Genomic DNA, 6,325 nt, shown 5'->3' on the forward strand with positions numbered 1-6,325 from the left:
CACCGCATATTTGTTGTTTTTCTAACGCTGTCTTGTATTACTCAGGATAGGTTAGGCAAGTTGCAGTAACAAGCAAATCATCAGGGTCTCCCCAGGTGGCGCAGCAGTTGAGCGCTGGGCTGCGAAGCTGCCCGCAGCCTCTGCAGCGCCCATTCGATCCCCTCCTGCCGCACCCCCTGCTCCCCTCGGCAGTGTATTTCGTCAGTCTGCCTGTTCTGCTCCCCGCTCTGGCTCTGGTGAATTCTCTCACCCTCCCACACTTCTGACTGTACCCAGTGCTTGTATAAATAAATAAACAAATCTTTAAAAACAAAAACAAAACAAGCAAGTCATCAAACCACCAGGGTTATTCATATCTGGTGAAACAGCCCCACGCAAGACAGGCCACCCCTGTCCTGCTTCCTCCCTCTTGTTTCCCCACCATATGCAAGTCCTTTGTCTCCAGCCACATGGAGAGGAGGAGGAGGAGAGAGAGAGAGAGAGAGAGAGAGAAAGACTCTTCACAGCTCAGAGAAGGATCACACATCACCTGACCTTACCATCACCCTTCGGTTAGGACACAGGGAGGTATTCAGTGAACAGTGACCCTCGGTCACCCCCCTCCCAACCAAAAGAAAGCTTCTGTTGGCCCTATGTCACCTCTGGTTGAAAATTCAAACTAAGCTGGGCATTTCTGGCTCTTTGTCATCTGTTTCTTGCCACCTTTTCCACACCGCTGCCCATCCCTCCAACACATCCCTCCCTCCTCCATCTTCTCGTAGGATATATTTTCCTTCACTGCAGGAGGTTCCATTTAGGACCGTACTCAGCAGTTTTCATGACTTTTGCTCCATGAGACCATGCCAGGCTGGAGGGCAGAGACTCTGGCTTGTGCACTGGCACGAATCAGAGCCTATGCTCACTAAAAGGTGACTCACTTAATCTGGGGGGAAATACACAGCCTTGACTCTCAGGCTGTGAAGGTAACCCCAAGGTCATTGAGAGCAGCCTCTCCAGCCTGGCTACCCAACACATGCACCCCAAGGGTCTGTCCATATTGGTTGCCTTCCTGGAGCCAGAGGATCAACTTGCAGCTGTCAGAGGCTTCCGTGGGGAATGCAAGCAGTCAGCCATGGAAGAGGAGGAAGAAATGGGCTGGGAGAAGAAATGAGCCCTTGGAGCCCCTGCAGGAGAGGACTTATCCTACAGCAGAGTCAGCTGATGCTCCCCACAGTCCTTTAGCCCACCTATGGACTCACAAACTGGGGTTCTCACAAACACATAAGTGAGCAAGATGGCATGGGGGTGGGGGTTAACATCCTGGGACAACCCCCAACCAAGAGGGATAGAAGCGGTGGATAAATAACCCAGCCCCTTACCCCCCATGCACAGTTCTGACTGCTTCACAGTTCCTCAGAGGATTCCCTACAGGATTGAGCCCCAATTGCCCACAGAAGTGACCTGCATATTCATGCCCATTATTAGTGGTTTTTTTTTTTTTTTTTTCACTTCTCTGCCACACACTGTGTTTTCTGGAATCACCTCCTAAGTAAGCTACCTGTGTCTAAGTCCTTGCTTTAGTATTTAATTTGGGGAGAACCCAAAAGAAGCTAAGACAAAGCCTTCTCTGTGGGAATCCAAGACAAGGACGTGTTTGGTGCCCACCTGAGGGTGGGGAGAACCTCCCTGATGAGTGAGCAGGTGAGGGGAAGGATAGGATGCCTATACCGAGACATGAGGGACTTCAAGCAGGATCCTCATTTCAATGCATTTACAAGTGATTCTTTGTTTTATACTTCCTTCTGTTACCCAACTGTCGATAAGGTTTTTCCAAAGAAAAATACAAACTCCCAGGCACTATCCCAAACTCAGTGAATCTGTTTTTTCTAAGCCCTCCAGATGGTTCTGAGGGAGCTAAAGCACCGATCTTATCCAAACTCCCACATGAAACATAAATTCTCTGCCTCTGGAAAGCTTTTGTCCAGCTTATGAAGAATACCTCCTGCAGTGGGAGCTCATGGTCTCCCCAAGTTTTCCATCCAGCTCTCAAAGTGAGCTAACCTGGTGTACCATGTTCAGTGACATGAAGACCATGGTCATGCCCCCACTGAGTTGATTCTTCTCTCGTGAAAACATCCTTGTTTGCCACAATTATCCTCTACAACATGTGGATTCACCCCCTTCCTCAACCTGGTGCCAGCTCCCAGTGACACTTCAATTTGTCTCTTCCCCTTATAGGCTCTGTTTTCCCCTCAGCCTCTGGGGGAAACAAAACCTCTGAGGTCATGAGGAGAGCACATGAAGATATGGAAAGAGTGGTCAGCTGGTATTTCATCTTTCAGTTCCAAAACTCAGGGGATACACTAAGACCTGACATGTTGTTGCCACATAGCAGTTTAAGGGAGGAAAAATAAAAACTTCCTCCGAATTGGGAAGGGGTCATGTATTCATTTTCAGTTGCTATGTGACAAATTATCACAAACTTAGTAGCTTAAAATAGTGCAACTGTATAACCTCAGAGTTTCTGTAAGTCAGAAGTCTGGGCACCACTAACCCAGGTTCTCTGGTCAGTGAAATTGAGGCTGAAACTGAGGCAGCAGCTGAACTGTGTTCCTTCCTGGAACTCAGAATCCTCTTTCAGGCTTACTTGGTGGTGGGCAGAATTCAGTTGCTTGTGGTTGTTGTACACAAACTCCCCACCCAACCACCATCCTCTTGCTGGCTTCAGCCAAGAGCCACTCTCAGCTCCTAGAGGCAGACCCTTGTCACATGGCCCCCTCCCAGGCCCTCTCTGCTTCAAATATCTTTCAGGCCAAGTGCCCCTTCTCAGGAAATCCCAGAGACCATCTGATTAGGTCAGGCTAATCTAAGACAATTTCCTTTTCTTAAAATCAACTGCATTGTGTAACATAACCCAACCACAGTGGGGACTATCCCATCAGATTCACAGACTCCACTCACTCCCAAGGGTGGAGAATTATACAAGGTTGGAGGTCATTGGAGGTCATCTGAATGCCACCTCCCTCAGGGGCTTATGTGAGTATAGGACACCACAAGGAGAGAGGCAGGTGGTTAACAAGGAAATGCCTTATTTTCAGGGTCATCATGGGAAGGACTAGATACTAAACCCAAACCTGGGAACCAACCTTGACATTCCCCCTTCCTCATACCTACATCCAAACCCTGAGGGTCCTGTTCCCCACCTGCCTCTCCACTTTCTATACCATCACTGCTGCCCCTTCTATTCTATCTCCAGGCTCCTTCAGGCCTCCCACCCTCCTCCCTGGAATTCCAAGTGCTTCTCCTCCTTCATCCACTTACTCCCATTCAACTCAGGAATCTCCTCTTCCAGGATGTCTGCCCTGCCTCTGCAGCTGGGATGCAACAGCATCCGCACCTGGACTCCCGTCCCTCCACTCCCCCAACTCCCCCATCTGGCTGTGATTACTTTCTTTCTGGATTGCAATTGCTCCTGTCTCTTTCCTTTGCCAGACTGGAGTCCCAAGACGACAGGTACAGACAGAGCCGTGTTCATCCTCATGTCCTGGCATGCCCAGACCCAGGAGGCTGATCAGGGTGGGCCTCTGGGAATACTCTGCAATAAGTGAATGGACATATGAATATATGAAGACCCTGATGCAGTTCCTAAAATCTCACATCACTAAAAACTGAAGACCTTGGGGGCACAAGTAGGACAGAGAGGGTGTTCTGTGTAGGAGCAGGCTCAGGCTTAGGATGCCACATTCTCACCCTCAGGAGGCTTCCATGGGGCCCAGGGGTAGGTGTTCCCTTTGGACTCTTTGGAAGTCAGGAGTTAAGACCAGAAGGCAAGAGCCTATTTTTTTTTTTAAAGACCTCGGTTCAACAAGGGGAGTACAGGTAATTGCTGGAGATATCCAAGGCCAGAAGATATCTTTGACTTTGAAAGGGAGGTGATCCCTGGTGGGGGGTGGGGGGGTGCGCAAAACCAGCAGGAGGCTGCACTTGGAATAATGGGGTCTAGCAGGTGCCATCTCTGACCAGCTCCAGTGGCCCGTAACACCCAGAAGCTTCCCCCTGTCCCCAGAGCCTCCAGAGAGAGCTCAGAGACTGATCTCAAGTAAACTGAGGGGCTCATGGGGGGATGAGGTGGGCCAGACAGGGCCAGCAGACACACTCAGGCTCAGTCAGGCCCACTGAAGCCAAACCCCAGCTCTGCCCCTCAACCAAGGTGTAACTGGGAGGCCCTTCCCTGGACCTCAGGAATCATCACCACCCAGCACCTGCCACATGGGCGGGTGGGGAGCCCCAGAGAAAAAGCACTAAAGGGCCCATGCAGGCCCATGGACCACTCCTGCCTCCATCCCAGCCTGAGACACTGAGGCCCTCCCAGGGCACCCTTCTGCCTATTCTCCTTCTCTCCAGGAGACGCCCAGCCCAAGGCCCTCACCTGCCCACCCTGTGACAACCGCCTCTTTCCTGGGGCCAGCTCCTTTCCAGGCATCTAGGTAAACAGCCCTCTCAGTGGGTCCAAACCGCCCAGCCCTGTCAAAAGACCCCTGTATGAGCCTCAAACGGGGCATTGATAGGGCCCTGGTGACAGCTGCCCACCGATCTCGAGCTGGCTTGGCTGACCCCGGCCATGCGACTTCCCCAAACCCAGCTATTTCCTGTTCTTCGCGCTGGCCCTCCCAGACGCCTGGCCACAGGGCACAATCCCACTATACAGCTCAGCCTGTTCTCGTCTCGATGGGCCGAGCTAGGGTGGGGGAGGGTGGTCCTCAGGATGCACAGCATGGCCCTTTGGTCCCCTCTTGACAAGGAGGCAAGGCTGGAGACAGCCAATCCGCTCCTCTCTTGCCTGCTGCCTCCAGTCCCCACCTGGTGGGGGCTTTGGGGGACCACCTCTCATGGATGCTTATAAGAAGCAAACACTCAGGTGCCTCCCTGGTGGTGCAAGGGGTTAAGCACAGCACTATGAAGTGTCCGCAGCCTCTGCAGCACAAGTTCAATCCCGGGACGGCCAGGGAGCAACCCACATGGCGCTGCAGACCTCTCCCGTCTCGCCCACTGCTCCCCTCAGCAGTGTATTTCAGTCAGTCTGCCTGTTCTGTTCCCTGCTCTGTCTCTGGTGAATCCTCTCACCCCCCTGCATCTCTGGCCTGTACCCCAGCTCTTGCATAAATAAATAAATCTTAAAAAAAAAAAAGAAGCAGCAAACACTCACACAGACTGGGGTCCCAGTTCCCTCAACAGCCTCTACTTGGAGAAGAAGAAAACACACTTGGGTCAATCCCTGACCCCTGTGTGACCTCAGGAGAGCTACTTGATGTCTCTGGGCCTCTGTTCCCTCACATGTGAGTGAGAGCTTGCCGTCAGTCTCTAGACAGCCTCATTTTACCAGCTTCCTGATAAAGGGCAGACAGAATCCATGACAAAATCTACTCTCCCCCCAAAAAAGTGGCAACCCCAGAAAGTTGAGAGCACCCCTTATATCCAGCCCATCTCTGCTTCCCCACAGGACAACTTCACCTGCCTTCCTGTGAGGCCCTGCTTTTGGTCCCTCCCTTCCCAAAACCCCAAGCTAATCTGTAACGCCCCCGCCCAGTCTCCTCACACACTCCGCCCCGGGGCAGTCATGCTTCTCAACAAGACACTTGAGGCCCTGACAGTTCCCCATGGACAGAAGCCCTCCAGTTGCCAGGCTTTCTGTTGGCTTTGCCCTGGCGCACCCCTGGGTGGCTCAGCAACCACAGGGGGAACAGGCGAGAGAGGGAGAAAAAGAGAAAGTTACTGAGGACTTCAATTCCTAGGCCAAGGCTGGAGACAGAAACACCTCAACTTATCATTTATGTCAGTCAAGAACATCATGATGACCGTTTGTTTTCTATTTGAATAAACATGGTTTACTAAGGTTTCTGTTACTTGCAACCATTTCCTTCCTGTAAATGCCCAAAACAAGGCATTTAAGACTCACCACGATCCACGCCCAAACCTGGCCAGCCTCACCAAGCCACCCACCCCAGCAACTCTCCCTGACCTCCAGGAGCCTTCCCTTTGCTGCTGCATTGCCTAGAACTGCAGTGCCCTGTGGCTTACCGCTGCCCACCCATCCTTCAGCCTCGACCCAGTGTCCCTCCTCCAGGAAGTCTTCCGAGCCTGCCTGAGGTCCTGCAGACTGTCCCCGTGTTGGCCTGGGCTAGTGTTACCACCCCAGGCCCTGGGTGACTAGAGGCAAGTCTGACCCGACGCCATCTCCCCGGTGCCCAGCGCTGGACCTGGCTCCAGGTGGGTGGAGTTCACTCCTTCTCTGCGGACCCTCAGGGGGCTTAGGTGCCATGATTCACTATCAGAACAGTCAGGTCAT

Source organism: Talpa occidentalis, unplaced genomic scaffold (assembly GCF_014898055.3).
Source record: "Talpa occidentalis isolate TD23 unplaced genomic scaffold, MPIMG_talOcc4v2.1 talOcc4.9, whole genome shotgun sequence".
In the NCBI taxonomy this organism is placed as follows: Eukaryota; Metazoa; Chordata; class Mammalia; order Eulipotyphla; family Talpidae; genus Talpa; species Talpa occidentalis.